The sequence below is a fragment of the Astatotilapia calliptera genome, chromosome 16 (assembly GCF_900246225.1).
Source record: "Astatotilapia calliptera chromosome 16, fAstCal1.2, whole genome shotgun sequence".
NCBI lineage: Eukaryota > Metazoa > Chordata > Actinopteri > Cichliformes > Cichlidae > Astatotilapia > Astatotilapia calliptera.
The window spans coordinates 12,284,420-12,302,498 of NC_039317.1; positions in this window are offsets into that span (position 1 = coordinate 12,284,420).

The window sequence follows — 18,079 nt, forward strand, 5'->3', positions numbered from 1 at the left end:
TCCCAGCCTGCTTGTTAGAACTGCCAAAGAGACACCTGCAAGCAAAGAGTTGTGTTATTAAAACGAACAGTTGACGGATTTAATCAATTTCTCTCATCAAAATCATCCTGACATCCAATTTTCTAGTTAGCAGTCGGTTTACTCTACATTGCCCATACCTTTTAAATCAACAGGCTTCCAAGGCGAACTGACCAGGATACCTTCCTCTGCCTTTAAGAGCTCTTGTCTCCACACCCAGTGATCATCTATCAGACTGGTGTTAAAGAGCCATTACAAACACTGTCTTGACCTTTTTAAAAATAGAAACAGACATTAGAGACACTACTATTTTTTTTTCAGAGTAGATTCTGTTCTGACACTTTGTAGTGTTACAGAATAATGGTACAAAATAAACAATACAGCCGCAAAATATAAAAACACACATTGTCAACAATAAATGCTTGAGCTTGTGCAGTAAGCTGCTTTACCTTGACTTCTGCTTTGTTCAAAATGGTTACAGTTCCCAGTGACATTAAAATTCAACTCTAACAACATGTGAAAACCTCCGTCAGTCGATATGTAGAAAGTTATTTTAAATTCAACGCAATTTTCAGCTAATGGATGGTAGAATAGGTAACAACTCTAAGGCACCGCTCTCAGTCCTGCTGCTCCATTAATGCCGCTGAGCTATGGAGGAATGGATGCTTTGACTGGGAAATAGGGTTTATCTTTCTAAAAGGGGCTCTTTTGATGACAGCTTGGTGCATACATGCTGCACTTCCTTCTCAATGTAGGAAGTTTGCTCCATTTTAATATACAAACCCATTCGGGCCTAAATGCCAGATAGCTCTGTGCTATGAAAGAGTATAAATAATGAAGACTGCAGTCTTTACAAGTTAAAAAAGACCCACAGTGCTATTACATAACAGTGGAATGAGTTATGAGGATAACAAATTAGCCAGAGTACAGTAACATCCTGGAGTAATCAGCTGAGGTACCCTAACACAAAATCAGATTTACGCTCATATTTGTCCTCTAAATGTAACCTCAGCTTTTTTCGCATCTATAAATGTCCTCTTGTTTCCCTTGGCAACTTCACCTCATCTGAACATCGCAGCTTCTTGGTTACTGCCAAGGTCCCCTCTTGCTTGTATCTTGGTTTAAGACTTGCAAAAATTCCTCATGTAACTTACAGGACAATCCTTCCCCTTTTAACACGAATCGCTCTCTCTTCTGCACCTCATCGAGTGTTTCTAATACACAAACTTTTAAAATCGTATTTAGTGTGATGGTTGTTTCTAAACTCTTGTGATGTCTGCCATCCGCACTGTTTAAATACAAACAGTTGTCAGAAGTTTATCCACACTCACCAGGAGTAGGAGTGTCAGGGTAGTTTGAGACGTTTAATGAGTTCTTTGAACACTTCTTTTTGTTACAGCATATATCTTTAAATACTTCCACGATAACTCTGGTTGGATATTTAACCACTTTTCTTGGCAGCATTGGTAAAACTCATTTAAAATGTTTGGTTTCCTGGCACAGATCCAGTTTTTAAGCAAGTTTTCAATAGAGTTGAGGTCAGGACGTTGGGAACAGAAGCTTAACGTTAGCCTTAATGTTTACCCATGTCAAACACAGTTTTCGTGTGTGTTTGGGTTCATTGTCCAGTTGAAAAAACTGTGTACGAGTCTTAACCGTTGTTGTTGGTTTGAGATAAAGCTGAAGATTTTGGTGGTCTTCCTTCTTCATTATTCCATCCATGTACCACCATCAGACTTGACACTGATAAGTCAAGTCAAGTCAAGTCAAGTTTATTTATAGAGCACATTTAAAAACAACCAAGGCTGACCAAAGTGCTGTACAGTAAATACAGATAAAAATACAATAGAACACAATTTCGTAAAACACCTCGCTGATCAAATAAAAAATAAATAAACAAATAAATGAAACCTTTCTAAAAGCCAATGAAAAGAGGTGAGTTTTAAGAGCAGTTTTAAAGGTTTCTAGGCTTTTGGAGAATCTGACGTGAGGAGGTAAACTGTTCCACAGTCTGGGTGCAGCCACAGCAAACGCCCTCTCTCCCTTTGTCTTTAATTTATACCTGGGAACATCTAAAAGCATCAGATCGGCTGACCTCAAAGATCTCCTGGGGCGATAAGTACTAAGGAGTTCTGACAGGTAAGAAGGTGCAGTGCCATTTAAAACCTTAAAAGCCAGCAGTAAGATTTTAAAATCAATCCTAAAAGCAACTGGGAGCCAGTGGAGAGAGCAGAGAACCGGAGTGATGTGGTCTCTTTTTTTTGAACCGGTCAACAGGCGAGCGGCAGCGTTCTGCACCAGTTGAAGGCGATGTAGACAGGAACGATCTAGGCCAGCATAGAGGGAATTACAGTAGTCCAGCCGTGAAGTAATAAAAGCATGGACCACTCTTTCTAGATCGTTCCTGCAAAGGTAAGACTTGACTTTGGCTAAAATCTGTAAATGATAAAAAGATCCCTTAACTACAGAGCTGATTTGTTTATCAAGTTTAAAAGCATTGTCAAAAAATAACTCCAAGACTCTTAATGGAAGAAGTGCAATCGGAGGTTAGGGGTCCCAAAAAGTCAAGAGAGAAGTTGGGATCTTTAGGAAGCCCAAACACAATGACTTCAGTTTTGCTTTCATTAAGGTGTAAGAAGTTAAGAGTCATCCAAGTCTTAATGTCAGACAAGCAGGGGAGTAGCGGCTGCAAAGAAACATTGCAGTTCAACCTCAGAGGGAGGTAGATCTGAATATCATCGGCAAAGATGTGGAAGGACACATTATGTTTACGGAGCACATCGCCCAGAGGGAGCAAGTACAGAATAAACAACAGGGGGCCTAGTATGGACCCCTGAGGTACGCCACAGGTTAAAGGAGCTTTGGGAAATGACAGTTCACCAAGGTGAACAGAAAAACTCCTATTATTCAAATAGGACTGGAAAAACTTTAAGACAGTGCCCTTTAAACCGACACAATGTTGAAGGCGGGCTAGCAGTATGTTGTGATCTACAGTGTCGAAGGCTGCTGTCAGGTCCAAGGTTACTAAGACAGCAGCACAACCAGAGTCAACAGTTAAAAGCAAATCATTAAAAACTCTCAGTAGGGCGGTTTCTGTGCTATGCCGAGCTCTAAAACCAGACTGGAACTTCTCATAGAGATTGTTGTTGTCAAGAAATAGCTGGAGCTGCGTGAGGGCGGCTCGTTCCAGTACTTTGGACAGAAAAGGGAGGTTGGAAATGGGCCTATAGTTAGAGAGTAGGGATGGATCTAGATTAGGCTTTTTAAGGAGAGGTTGAACAACAGCGTGCTTGAAGGGTGTTGGAAAGCAACCAGAACTGAGGCAGGCATTGATCAGGACCAGAAGGAAAGGTCCGACTGAGTCCAGAACCTGCTTCAGAAGCCGAGAGGGGATAGCATCGGTGGAACAGTTGGTAGTCTTAACCTTGCAGACTATTTCATGCAGCTGAGAGAGAGAGATTGGTTCGAACTGATTAAAGGCAGAATGGCACAAAGAAAAAACACAGGGATTGGAAGGTGGAGATGGAATGACAGACTGCAGGGAGGAAATCTTGTTTACAAAGAACTTTAGAAAGTCATTACAGAGGGTGGCAGAAGGTGTGAGGCTGGTGGATATGCAAGGATTAACAATGGAATTTAAAACACGAAACAGAGTCTGAGGTTTATGGACACTACTGCTAACCAGGTTTGATATGTAGGAGGACTTGGCCTCTTTAACGGCTTTCTGATAGGTTAAAAGAGAGTCTCTGAGGATATTAAAAGAAATGTGCAGCTTGTCCTTTTTCCATTTTCTCTCAGCACACCTACAGGTGCGCCTGAGAGCACGAACAGAGTCTGTAATCCAGATAATGATAATGTTCTTAGGTTTGAAAGCGTTACCTTTACTCTTCCAAGGATACCTCTTGTCTTTGCTGCCAAATAGTTTTTTTTGTCTTGTCTGACCATAAAACATTTCTCCAGAAGGCATTTGGGTTGTCTGTGTGTGCAGCTGCAAATTTCAGTTGACCCTGAAGGTGTTGATTTTGAAACAGGGGTTTATTTCTTGGTCCATACACTCTCAGTCCATGACTCTCCAAACCGGCTTCACTGTGGACACTGGTGTTCCAGTAGTTTCCAGTTCACAGCAGGCTTTACTGAATTATTTATACTTACATACAATTGTTTAAATGGATGATTTTGGCTCCAAGAGACCTTCCCAACATGTGCAAATACATCATTCTGTCCCTCTATGTTTTTTTTAAGCTCTTCACTGGGTTCCTTGGGCTTTTCCATTGTTCTAACTATAGGTCAGCCTGATGAGTGCTGTCAAACAAATCCTGGCAAAGAGAAACTACCAGTCGTAGTCAATCATGATCATTAATGTGAAGCTAATAGTCCTCAGCCTTGTCAAGTTAAAAGACACTGCAGAACCTTCAGCACCACTTATTAAAAGATTTAACTGAGTTTATGTCTGTATTTGAGCCTGTATGTATATTTTTGATTCTGTGGAGATTAGATTAGAGAAATCCAAAATAAATTCAAACTGTGCACCCAAATCATGTTTTTTTTAAACTACCAAAAAGGTGTGCTGTACAGTCATTCCACCAATCATTCCAAAAGTTTAAAGAAATCATTAAAAGCCCCATTCATGCCCATGATGAGGGTATAAAAACATCTGACCACAACTGTACGCAAAACTCAGATATCCTCCATTTCAAAGGTGAAGATTATTGTGCACCAAATGGAGCAAATTATTTGTGAGATGTGAGAATAATAATAATAATAAGGCCTAAATATCCTTAACAGTCAGCTTTTTCAAAGTGTGTTTTTGCTGGCAACTTAAATTAACAAGACAAAAGCAGAACACACAAACTGAAGAAAATCTAGCTAAATGTAGGTTTTGTGTGTGTGTGTGTATGTGTTAAACGACTTAACACCGGGCTGACCTATAGATCATTCAAGCATGACAAAGGCACCCTTACTTGACTTTTGTGTCTACATGTAACAGACAACGTAGCAATGAACCAATTTTAAACTGTATTTTGTGTCTAAGAGCCATGTTCTTAAGAAATAGGGAAAAAAACCAGTGAAGACCTAACTCATGACCCGAGAGATGCATCTGGCCCTTCAGCTGACCCATCTACTGTTTTCCTCATGCCTCATCAGAAATGGTCTCAGTGGAAGGTTGGCTGTCAAGAAGCCATTCTCAAGGAAGGGAAACAGAGAAAATGAAAAGGCATAATTATACCAAATTAACCTCAACACCTCAACATTATCAAAGCAGTGTGGGAGCATCTTGCCAGAGAACAGAACCAAAAGGTAGAAGCATCTAAAAGAAGAGCTTTGAATTTCCTTCAAGAAGCCTGGACAACTATTTCTGAAGATTGTGTAAAGAAATTTCAAGAAAGCTGCCCAAGAGAGTTCAGGGTGCATTGAAAAATAAAGGTAGTCGTACCAAATATTGACTTTCAACCTAGTTAGAGCTTTACAATCTCTGTTTCAGCCTCGTACAATGTATTTCCACATATAGGCTTGCACATTTTTCACTAAATTGCTACACCTTTGCTCATTTCCCTAGCTAAATACAAAAAAATGAGGCGTGGCTCATAACATTAGGGCAGTACTAGATTGAGCGCGTTTGGCTCCTGCCAATCAGACCATTACTTACAACCATCATTGTTCATGTATCATTATGCATCTTAATAATGACACACAAAGATAATTGTCCTTAAAATGTTTAAAATGCCCACTTACTTATTGTGTGTACTGTAGACTCTATCTATCTAAACACCTTTTTAATGTTCATAGTCACTAAACATGCCAGATAAAGCATTAAATAAATGAATAAGGAAACAACACAAACCACTGACACTCAAAATAACATGATGATATCACATTTGTTGTTCACCTACTTGTTGCATTTTATTCTGGTACAAACAGTACAAGGTGATGTTTTATTCTCGCAGTTGCACTGACTCCTGAAATGTGTACCGAAGGTTAAAATAAAAATATAGCAGAACAGAACGGATCACTGGTTAAACAGGGGATAAAATAGCTGAAAATATCGATTATCTTGTTGGCTCTGCAGGAACCAATCAATTGCATGATCATGAACAGGGCTGTACATTCGGGGGAAACTCTGGCTTAATGTGCATATCTATGTAGCTGTATTGTCCCAACCATATAGAGTAAAGCAATACAGACAACTACAAGAGGCTAAAAATGGAAAGTGCATTCATGATAAGAGAATGTGTTCATTATGAGAATTCTCAGTGAACAGGAAACTCCCAGAGAGATGGTTATGAAAGGGCGTGATTTGAGTGTGGGCTTTATTTTTGGCCATGCGCTTCATTAAGAAGCGATGCGTGTGCTCGTATCGCTTCTGGGTAAAGTTTCGAAGAGCCTGTGGGGAGTAAGGCTGAAAAAGGGCAGTGCCGGGGTCAAGAGATGCTTGGTATGAGAGTGACCACTGTAGCATTAATAATAGCAGCTCTCATATTGACTGCTCCATTTGACTCCTTCTCATCCTTTGGGTGAATACGCAGTAAAGGCACTTCTTGCTTTGCCCCAAAGCCAAACGGCTTCATTTACATTTCACCCTGCTGTATTTGTAACAGATGTTTCTGAGTGTTAACAATACTGCAAGAGAGCATTGAAACCATGGGTGATCTTTGTGCTTTTTGTGATTTAGTAAAGCAATGAATCCATTAAACACTCGAAATTTGATGAACTCCCCAGCGGATCTTAGGAAGAGTACATAAACCTCTGTGAGACGGAAAATTCAAAACATAATAAGTTAAAGCAGCAAAGAGAAGACTCTTGATGTGTCAGTAATGTGACGACTTGACTGAAGAATTATTCATTACTCTCGGGACATGAACAGGTTAAGCTAGAGTTTTTATGAATCCTTATTACGCTGTAACAGAATTCATTTCTTAGAGTCATTTTATGTCTTCAAAGGGAGACACCAAGATGTCTTTTTTTCATGCATGCTTTTTAAAGACTGTGTTTTTACTGCTCTACAAGAGACTGACACTGAAAAGGGGTGATGGGGAAATTAAAGACGCAGACTGTGGATCATCATCATGCATGGGGACAGTTTGTGTAACTGGCTGTCTATATTCACTGCATAAAGGCTATCTTTATACAATGGAGGGTACCTGAATCCTCACTGGGGCCAGTTTCATTACTCTTATCACTAATAAATACTTTGGGTTATAATTTCTTTTTTAAAAGATGAATTCGTTATAATGTGTGCACGATTCGTCTTTTGCCCTATTAGTCACAATGTGGGTGCACCAGAGAGGTTTTAGAGATGACGTCTAAACAAGATGCATGATTTTGCATTTTACACATAAATTCAGGAAAAAGAACTGACAGGAAGTTAAATGTACACGTTAATATCAGCTGGTGAGTGGGCCCATATCCTGTATGCTTAGGTCCATAATTTGATGGACAAAGACACAGTTTTTGTACTTTTGGACAGATTTTAAAACATTTTCAAAACATGAGTTAAATGCTTTAAATCAAGGGGTTTAACAAATATTTAGCATTAACGGTTTAGGAATTGCAGGCATTTTTATACACAGCTCCTAATTTTTGGAAGCTCAAAATCTTATCAGTTTTGCAGCATTTGGCTGAATTTGTGCAGAGTTTAACCCTTCACTTCACAATTCATCCTATAGCATGCCTCGTCCCTGTACCAAAGACGCCTCGTCCCAGTGGCCCCCAGGATTACAGGCCCGTGGCACTGACCTCCCACATCATGAAGACCCTGGAAAGGCTCATCCTGGACCAGCTGCGACCCATAGTAAGACCACATCTGGATCCCCTTCAGTTCGCTTATCAGCCTCGTCTCGGAACAGAGGACGCCATCATCTACCTGCTCAATCGTGTCTACACCCATCTGGACCAGCCGGCGAGCACTGTGAGGGTCATGTTTTTTGACTTTTCCAGTGCTTTCAACACCATCAGGCCGACCCTCCTGGGTGATAAGTTAGCAGCGATGCAGGTGGATGCTTCTCTGGTGTCCTGGATTGTTGATTACCTGACAGGAAGACCACAATATGTACGTCTCCCACAGTGTGTGTCTGACAAGGTGATTAGCAACACAGGGGCACCACAGGGGACTGTCCTCTCCCCCTTCCTCTTCACCCTCTACACCACAGACTTCAGCCACTGCACAGAGACCTGCCATCTTCAGAAGTTTTCTGATGACTCTGCGGTGGTTGGATGCATCAGCAGGGATGATGAGACAGAGTACCGGGCTGTGGTCGACTCCTTTGTCACGTGGTGTGAGCAGAATCATCTGCAGCTCAACGTGGCAAAGACCAAGGAACTGATCGTGGACTTCAGGAAGACCAGGAAACACTTGACCCCTGTTTCAATCCAGGGGGTCAGTGTTGACATTGTGGAGGACTATAAATACCTTGGAGTACACATTGACAATAAACTGGACTGGGCTAAAAACACCACAGCACTTTACAGGAAGGGCCAGAGTCGTCTCTATTTTTTGAGGCGACTGAGGTCCTTCAACATCTGCCAGAAAATGCTGAGGATTTTCTATGAGTCTGTTGTGGCCAGTGCGATCCTCTATGCTGTTGCATGCTGGGGGAGCAGGCTGAGGGTCGCAGATGCCAACAGACTTAATAAACTGATCCGTAAGGCCAGCAATGTTGTGGGGATGGAGCTGGACTCCCTCAAGGTGGTGTCGGAGAGGCGGATGCTGTCCAAGATAAAGACAATGTTGGATAACACCTCCCACCCACTCCATGACATGCTGGTCAGTCACAGGAGCTCGTTCAGTGAGAGACTGAGATTACCGAAAAGCACCACTGAACGACACAGGAAATCATTCCTGCCTGTGGCCATCTCCCTGTACAACGCATCCACTTAACACACTGTTTGCTGCTACAACTACACATGTTTCTTTTCCAAATATTTATTTATAAGTGACTTATGTATGTATGTATGTATATATATGTATATATTGTACTATTCTTAGTTAGCGTATTGTCTGTCTTGTCTTAATGTTGGTTTAAAATGGAGCACTGTAACAAAAAATAATTTCCCCCAGGGATCAATAAAGTATTCTGATTCTGATTCTGATCAATAAAAACTAGTACTGGTAGCTCTGCAACAGACTGGCAACCTGTACAGGGTGTACCCTGCCTTTCATACTATGGCATCTGGATTAGGCTTCTGCCCCACAGTGACCCTGAATTGGATAAACAGAAGGAAATGGGTGGATGCAAGTTAATCTTGGTTTCTTGTATCCAGTTTCAGAACTGTGTCTGCTTCATTTGTCATAAAATACCAAACAAACAGGCCTCACATGGCCCTCGAACTGCACTTTAGTTAACTGTCCAATTAATTGTAAAACCTTGGATTCAAGTTGAAAGTCTTCACATTTATCGTGTCTTGATTGTTTGATTTGAAATTCACTGTGGTGTACTAAGGAAAAACTACAAATAATTGTGTCTATGTTCAACAAATTATAGATTTAACTGTGTCTTTCTCCCCCCACTCTCTTGATTTCTCCCCAGCTCTCAGGGGCTGGTGTGATTGGGGTTTCCAGTAGGTGTGGCCAGGGGCTGCAGCAGCTGGGTCATCACACCTGTGTATCACTGCCTAATCGACCTGCTTTTGCTCAGCTTGTTTTTGTGGAAATGCTGGGGTTCTGACAGTCTAAATGTTTTCAATATTTGCTTTCTTTGTGTGTGACACTTACCTCCTCTCGCAGGAATCCTCTGGTTTGCTGCCCTCCACTTTTCTGTTTTGCTGGAACTTCATCTTGTGGTCTTAGTTCACGTTGGATTTAGAGCTCTGTAACGTGCCCTTCCAGCGTGACTGACTGAAACAAGCTAGACACTGTAAGCTCTCAGTTAACTTACCAGACTGTCCACTCCTCCACATCCAGACTGCAGTTGTACTGACTTTGTTGATCAACTCCGAATTTGTGAATAAAGTCTTTGAACTGTCCTGTGAGTCTGAGTCTGCCTTAGGCTCTTTATGTCATTCTGTAATCGGGACACATTTATTTATTCTGTGTAGTAGTTGTAAACCTGAAGTTGCCCAACACAGTGCGCTTTTGCTGTTTGAAACTAGTGAAGCACAAAAAAATGATTCTGGGCCTTTCAGCTGCCTTGTGCGTAGCTGTTGCAGCAGGGTACTCACTGGGCATATAGTTGGGTGCGAATTGCAGAGCAGAAGCTTGCCACAATTTGTTTACAATGAGAGTGTGTGTTTATGTGTAAATTTGTGCGTTTGTTTGAGTGAAGTCTTTGGATATGACTTGGTTCACAGCAGCTGTTCATTTTCTAGTGAACACTTCCTCCAAGCTGTGCCAAACACTGCTCACTCTCCATCTCTGATTGGTAGACATCTTGGCTGGAGGCATGCCGGGAAAGGGGGTGGTTTTAACACTGCTGCTAAAATGGAGACGCAAGTGGTCCCAGTCTGGCATTCCCTGAAAACTCTGACAATGACTTGGGTGAAAACACAATTTTCTAAATTGGAGTACAGAGGGAGATTATGTAAGAGTGTAATTTACTAATGTATTATCTTTGACTTGTTAATTTCATTTAAGGGGAATTCTCTGCTCCCCCCCCCCCCCCAAATAAAATGATGGGAATATCTTGTTTTGTTGAGTGAGCAGAAAGTACACTAGAGCACTGACAAGTAAGTATTTATCATTCACAGTTAGCGAAGTACTCAGATTATCACTTCGGTTCTTTCATTCATTTCCAATCAAATCCAAAAGATATGTGTTTGTAACAAATTTCTGGCTCATTCATTTTAGAGTATACTCAATGCTCTTATTCCTTTCACCCAAGTATAGCATATGTTGGTGCAGATTGTTATTAAATAAATAGATTTTTTTGTACAAAGAGTTAAATTAACCTCCATTATAAATTATCTCTCAAAGTGATATTTTAGTTTGTATGATATAATATCATATGAATCCATCCCCATAAACCAGTCTCCAAATCCTAACACTCATTCATGTGATATTCACACTCCCCCATGTGTGAGCCTTTTAAAAGTGTACAGTGAAATCACGGACCATGAGTAAAACTGGAACCACTCCATTTATCTCTGTGCATCTTAAATCAAGTTATTTTTTCCCATCAGGAGAAAACAGGCTGTTAAAAACTCACAAGGGAGCCACTTCCTGCCGGGCCGCAGCCTGGGCAATCAAAAAGAAGTATTCTAATGATCCCTGACAAAATTGTCAGATGATATCCTCCAGGGTGCGATGATACTTTACATTACAGTAGACGGATCGATAGCAAAGATGACATGAGAGGCCTCTGCAGAGAGAGGAAGCTGGAAAGACTGCAGTGCTCTGACTCTCACTTGCGCTGTTTCCACAGCGAGCTCACTTGGCCTCACAGAACACGTGAGAATATGTTTTGTTAGCATAAATTCCCTAAATTAATGCATGTGCCACTTATCTGAGGCGGTGGACTGGATCTACACGCAAGGACACCTGATAAGTGTGTCTCTACAGTAAATGTGTGTCAGCTGTAGTTGAAAAATTGAAAGTCACCTAAATATGAAATTCTCACAGTTAAGTTTTAAACAAGGATTTAGCAGATTCGCAATGTCAAGAACGTCACTCAGGAAACATTTTGTTTCGAAGTGGCCCACATCCCCGAGGAACCAGTTATCACAGACAACTGATAAGACCCGGGCGCCACAAAACTAGGCCATTAAAGTGGATTAATGCTGTAATTTAGAGGTGAACACACAACTTGGATAACATAAAAGGGCACAATTTTAAAATACAAAGGTATTTATTTTGAAAATGGAGGGATCAGTGAAGTGATTTAATGTGAAACATACCCCATATAAGCAAGAACTCACTATTCACCCCAGATTTATAAAATGAAAAACAAAAAATAGATTAAATACATGGAATAAGTGGTTCAGGTTTGATCTCAAATGAGTCACATACTCCTGCTGGTTCAATCACCCCGGTGCCTCCCTCCCCCATTTTCTTGTACTATAGTGACTCTGGTCTGTGTAACACCTGGGAATGGAGTCAGTGCTGTACTGAGCGACTAATGGCTCCTCTTCCAAACACTAACTTCTGCCATTTGTGCTGAGAGAGAATAATGCTGACAGACTGAAGAGTTATTAAGCGGTCTGAAGTATGGAAAACACATTTAACAAAAGACGATCAAACAACAAATGAACCGGTGGTTCCAAATCAAATTTAAAATATCTTGAGGCTGGGCTGAAATGATAAACTCGCAAGTATCCGTGCACATACATGTCCTCTATCTCCAGAACCCCAGCTTGGTAAGGGCAAGGATAATGAACAATATCTCCTTCGCCTTTTGTCTGTGATGGAAAATCTATAAATCCTTAGAGATCAGCCATGAGGCAGTGGTAACAGTCGCTCCAAGCAACACTAACTGGGCCTCAGTCCTCAGGGATGAAGCAACAAAACAGAGCAAGTAAATGTGATTAAAAATAAATAAATAAAATCTCCTCATATACAATTTTGCCTTGACATTTCTGTCACTTCTTTTGGTATCTTTTGCAATCGTGGCTCGACTTCTGTTGCGCGTCTTTCCGCTCCTCCTCAGTTCAGTGTCTTAATCGGGGATCTGATGCTTCACTGAGCTTCAAATGCTTAGATGACATGAAACAGGTGCACACGAGTGTCTACCGACCTATCCAAATGAGTACTGAACACCTGCGACTTTAGAGCTATTAAGCACAATTTCTCATTTAACACCCCATATAGGTGCACAGAGCTGCAGCAGCTTGCAGAAGTGAAGGCAAAGAAATGATTTGTTTGGAAGAAACCGCACAGAGGTAACGGACAGAAATGCTTTTCACCAGACTTTTTCACCTGCGACACACACACACATGCACTCATGTAATAAATAAATAGAATATCCTGCAACAGCCTGGGACAACAGCCTCTGCCGGATCAAAATTTTTTCCAAGCATCACCGATATGACGGCGCACAAACCACGTGTTTACGTAATGGAAAGCCAATCTTTCACTTTAACCCCTCCTACTCGTCTATTTCTAACAAGAGGGTCCGACGCCAAAGAAAAATGATGCAAATGTTCTTATACAGGCGCATCGTACTTTTGGAGATGCCAGTGGCGTTGTGCTGAAACGGCTTGAGGAGAACACCCCGAAAAGGGAGCAAACGCACACTCCAGGAATCACGGACACACACACACACACCAAGAACCCTGGCTTTAATAGAAACGTTGCAGCGTGGGGGCTCAAAGAAATGAAAACTGGGGTTGGTGCTGTCTGACCTCGCCAGGCAAGCAGGTTTGCAGGGGAAACGAACTGGACTTGATCCGGCAATGTGGTGTCTTGTTGGGGCTATCATTGCAGCAGTCTGTCCATAGGATGCATCCTCCCTTGGCTTTTGATGCTGTGCAGATCCACCCTCCTCTCCTCAGAGTGATGAACTAATAGGCAATGATTTTCTCCTCGGAAATCCACCGTGGTTTACTGTTTGCACGTTAGTTGTGTGTTTGTTTACTGGCGACCCGTCTCCTCCCGGTGCGACACATGCAATTTCCAGAGTATATTTTCTATTGTCGACTAGTTGAGGAGGCATTCTTTACACGCCAGAAGAAGAAAACACACCATTAGCACGAAGTGTGACAGACAGTGAATATTTTGTCACGTGAATGAAAGCGCACAGGACTTGGATATACCTATTTTTTTATGATACAATTGGTAGCCTTGCTCGGGAGAACTGATCCAATTGTGTTATTATGCAACCGCAAGGATCTCATCTATATCTGGGTGTTTAAGACACGGGATTGCTCTTCGCCCAAATCAATGTGGTTTCTTTGGAACATTTTCAGCAAAGGATCGCATATGCTGCAGTGTCTTTGTGGCAGGAGCCTCAAGAAAAACAAGAATCCAAGTGGTAAGCTCATCACCATTTATGCCTACTCCTCCGTTTCTCAGCGAACCGGCTTTATGCGTGCTTGTGTGCAGAGAGTTGAGTGTCTGCGTAATTCTGTTAATTTGGTCGTAACGATGATAGATCTGCAATCACATTTATGCAGCGAGTGGATCATGCAGAGGCTCCTGAAGGAGGGGAGGAGGGGGGACAACTTATTCTGTGCTGCTACTACATCGGCGAGCTCAGGTCTTTTTTTTTTTAGGAGGGGGGCACAGCACAGACACACAAAGCCCCCCCGCTGCATCACCACGGCACCATGATCTTCTAACTTTTTAAATAACGCTTGCTCCCCCCCACCTCTCTCTCTCTCACTCTCAGACACACACAGGGGCTCGATGGTATTTCAGAGGATCACATCCACGCACAGTTATTTATTTATTATTTCTTTTTCTTTCTTTCTTTTTTTCTGGACAACGTGATTCCCCCCTAACCAGATTATTCATCCTCGGGTTGACTGCAGCAGTGCCCCCCCCCCACTCCTCTGCATCACCACTTCTCTATTAAATGAGCTATACTCGCTGTGTTTTCAGCGAAACAGCCGGAGGAGACAGACTATTCTTTCATGTCTGTCACTCTACTGATGCAGACCAATACTCATCATGCGGGCCCTGCGAAAGCGTGATTTTTACACGAGCACCTGAGTTGCTCTTATGTTGACGAAGCCAGGCAGCTGAGATGCCAGTAGGGCATGTAGAAAGGGACTGGGATCCGCTGCACCGAAGCAAATCCTGCACTTGAGCAGTCGACATCGTTTCGATTTAGATTGTGCACTTTTTTCTGGTACAAAAAAAAAATAAAAAAAAAATCAGTACATAAGCCCTGAATTTAGGATCACAGTAACATCATATATATTTTTATATATCCTGCCAAAACAAATATAACAACGCAGAGGGCCAGTGTACCAGGAATGCTTATTTCAACAGGCTGTTGTAAAGCCCCAGGTAGACAGCATGTAGTGCGGGCTACTTGTTACCTCATGAAGCGGGTAGATGGGCTGAGTAGCAGCACAGTTTTTCGACACTGCAACTGCAGTATAGTAGATCATCACCATACTTTAGTGGGACAATCGCGCTTTGCAGACACTGCAGGAGTGATAACAAGACACTGTCTACTATCAATTACCAAGAAGAAGAAGTTATATTTTACAGCATTATGTCTCCACAAACCTAGCCAAGGTTTGTGTTGGTATAGCTCAAGATAAGGTGAAAACACAGTTAGCCTCAGTTTGTGCCTTCAGTTTGGCAATACGCATTTTTCTCATAGGCCCAGCTACAACAGCTAATTTGGAGGCATTACAAGATTTGCCAAAATATGTCAAAAAATATAATAATAATAAACATCTTTGGAACTATTTTCTCATGCTACAAACTCCAAGCAGGAAAGTAGGATAAATTCTTGCTGTATTTATGTTGTTCTGAAATATAAATATTTGTTAATGTATGTACGCCATCCATTTATTTTATGCTATACTGCATTATAATTGTTCTTACTCACATTTTTCCTGGCAAGCAGGAAGATTATGTCATCACCGGCCATAGGCATAACCTGGGTATTCCCCCCCCCCCCCAAAAAAAAAAAAAACAAGGCAGAGTGTGACACTCTAAGTGGCTTTTACTTTGAAAAGATTTCTCTAAGCAATACTCATCTTCCATATTTCAGTATAAACAGTTGTTCTTGCATTAGAGGGAAGCTGTACAATATAAAGCCCTTTATAGTCAGTTGTGCAGCATTTTCTACTAGTAGTTGGTGCTACATTTTAAATATGACAAATCAAAAGAACAAATTCTGCACCTCACTCATTTGTAAACACTGGTTCAGTTCTGCCCCTGGTTCCCATCTTCTCTTTTAGTTTAAGGAAATAAGCTGTAATTTCGAAAGACTATTAAAAAAATGTGTTTTTTCGTAGTTAATGGAGTAGACATTTATTTTTTGTCCTCTAAGTGCTGTTATACAACCTCTGCATTTGAGTTTTGCTACTATCTACTTTTGATTAAATTAGAAAAAATAAGCTGTAACAAAGAGGTAAGACTTTAAAAAGAGAACAACCAATAAACAGCAAATATGTACAACAATGTCTCAGTAGAATTGTATGTATATAACTCTTACTAGCAAAAAATTACTAGCATAAAGGCTATACATTTTTTATGCTCCTATTCCTTGCTGATCATATTAAAAGCATAATATTGCGTTACAGTGGGCTCTGGAGTGATAACTGACTTTGGTCAGTAGAAAAGCCACTGCGAGACAGTAAGTTGTGTTTAACGCAATTCATCCAGTCAATCAAAGCTAAGACTTTGCCCTGACCACAAAATGGTCAGGACATGTGCTACAGCAAGTGATAGGACCAGTAGTTTACTGGGAAATGAAGTATCCGCACTGCCAGGCAAATCACACAACTGACTTGTTTCAACTCCAAAAGGTGTTTTAGAAATTCTCACACAAGTTGTTTAAGTGCCATTGTGATAGTGGGACAGCGAGTCCTCTGCGTGGCCCTGTGTCAGCAAAGTGTTACCTAAACTGTTCGCCAGGCCTGAGCTGCAAAGGCCTAGACTTAGTGCTACAGCTCTTTGGTTGTACTTTTAGTAACACAGCAGAATTGAGAGAACCAAGAAAGACCAAACCAAACAGACTGTATCACTATAGCTGCAGTTTTGTTACCGTATAAACACCAGTCTTATAATTCACGGATTGTATTCAGTTTCTCTTTACACACACACACACACACACACACACACACACACACACACACACACACACACACACACACACACACACACACACACACACACACACACACACACACAGGCTTAGTGACTGTACAGGACCAATTCATCTGGAGAGGTTTAAAGCAGAGTATGGATGGCACTTGATTTTATTCTAGCGTGGGTTAATAGTTCCCTATTAAAGGCAACATTTATTTTCTGTCACTGGGTGTGTGATAGCACAAAGTTACATGTGTGGAGAACTTGTCTTTAGGCCCTTGTAATTATGTACTAACTGGTTGTGAGCCCATTCACATAGGGTCTTCCCTTTTAAAAAATCTTTGAGTTCTGTGTGCATCCTCATTTTCCTTCACATTATCAAATTAAATTGCCCCTAAGCCTATAGGTCAGTGGCTTTGTATTCTTTGGTCAGCTGTACTGATGTGCATGGATACATATGGAGTATTTCTTGAAGTAGACCACATTCTTTAGTGTTGAAAGAAGATGAGAGGAATCCAGTGTCTGGTTCTCTAAAGCATCTCCTCTCTTCACAGTGGTCCAGATCAGGTTATGATAAAACATAGTGCGGTTCTGCATTCTGATGCAAGTGAAGGGTTGGGTTAAAGCTCCATAACACAACAGGATGAGTCACTTCCTTGTTGGATATGGCAGTTTGCCATCATGTAAAGCTACGCGTCCACTTTTAGCCTTTTTGCAAAACTGCCTTCGGGTAAAGTCACCAAGATTTTATACTCAGTGACCTGTTAACGTTCTTCCAGTTGTGCCTCTGTTTTCCAGCAAGATTGTTGTTTCATGTGGTGGCTTGTCCTTAGGGTTGGTGGTCTGGTACAACTGCTACTGTGGATCTACTCTCAATGTTCACTCTTGTGTAACAGTACGTGTACATGTCTTTGAGTGAGTGTACTTCATTAAGTAAATTAAAAGTGATGAAGCAGCTTAGTGGAAAGGACGTAGATATAGGACGTTTAACCCTGAGGCTTAAGTGGCAGTGACGGCTCTATAAATGCCCACACAGATGTCATTATAAAAGTTTGAGTGTCACTGAATGATGCACACAATAAACCATTTAATGAGGGTATTTGTAGTGTAGAGGGAAAAGTTATGTCATATGAACTGCGACAATCAATAAAGGCAGATATGCGAGTGGCGCTCTTTGACATATCTTGGGCTGAAATGATTGAAAGGTAGACGGTAAATAGGCGGGTTGTTGAAAGAGCAGAATTGCTCTGGGTGTGTGAAGTCAGTGGGTGGCTTCTTCAAAGTGGCACAGTGGCTCACTGACAGCAGAGTGACACTACAGGTGAGGTCACATGACACCCAGGCCTCCAGGTGATGTTGGCTCATAGCATGTGAAGTGAAACTTTTCTCTGTTATCTGTGACATAGTCAGAAAGCTGGACCT